Genomic DNA, 1,192 nt, shown 5'->3' with positions numbered 1-1,192 from the left:
GAACCAGTGGAGAACAATAAAACCAGAGAGTAAGGGTGGAGAATGGACCAATGAACACAGGGAGTTAATTAGGGGGGAATCGGGAGCAGCTGGTGAGAGGGAGAGAGTAGGACAACTGAAGGAGGGAGGCTAATTAACACAGGTGAGCAGAGAATCCACAGAATCAACAAAACATCTGAGTGAACAAAAATTAGTACCAATGAAACTAACTAAAGAACATAAACAGGGACAAACCAGATCTACAAGGATGTACAAACTAAGATATCTAACAGAGGAATCCAAGAAAGTAATCTTAACACAAGAATGAATGATGAATCTAAACATGAACTGAAATAACAGCAACAGAAGTAGAGAAAACAGACAAGGAAATTAGACAGATATGACATCGTTTGCCTTTAGGGTTATAGGAATTTGGCAGAGGTCCAATAGTGTCACTGGTGATTATGTAAAAATATAATTTCCATAAAATATTGTTTTCAAATGTAGGTATTTTAAAATCAATGCACTCAAAATTAAAAATGAGATTTTCCTTAATTTTGTCAGAGCTAGATTATGCTACTGGGAAAAAGTTTAATTTATTCTAAAGGTTTTTTTTTACAGGTTCACCAGTAAATGTGCAGGCTGCTGTAAGCAATTCCTTTTGTCTACAGGTTTGCAGGATTTTAAATGCACATCTTACACACACACACACACACACACACACACAAAGACACACAGAATAAGACAAAGACACATTTTATTTCCAGACTGCATTTTCTTTCTCAGTTCTCATCTCTTCCTCTCCGCTCTTTAACCTCCCACATTCTCTGCCTCTTATTTCCAAGTTAAATGTTGCCATCCTTACCACCCTAATCAAATCCATGTGGTTTGCTGGGTTAGCATGCCAGCAGCAAAACAGTGCTTCACACACACTTTTGGCTGCAAATGAATGTGTGGGTGTGCGTCACCCCGGCTGTTTGTTGTGCAACTGTTTGTGAAAGTCAAACAGAGCAGCGGTTCACAGATGTCTTGGTTTTTCACCCCTGGAACAAGAAAAATGTTTTTCTGCTTCTGAGACTGTAATTCTCAGAGACAGCAGGAGGTTGGGTTGTCCTGTATTTTTATGCTTGAAAAAGCAAAGATTGCAGAAAGCAGCCCAGATTTGTGTCGTATGAATGTTTTGTATGCTTTTTTGATCTCTTAATAATCATGC

This window comes from Girardinichthys multiradiatus, chromosome 3 (assembly GCF_021462225.1).
Source record: "Girardinichthys multiradiatus isolate DD_20200921_A chromosome 3, DD_fGirMul_XY1, whole genome shotgun sequence".
In the NCBI taxonomy this organism is placed as follows: domain Eukaryota; kingdom Metazoa; phylum Chordata; class Actinopteri; order Cyprinodontiformes; family Goodeidae; genus Girardinichthys; species Girardinichthys multiradiatus.
Note: the sequence above shows the minus strand (reverse complement) of the source record.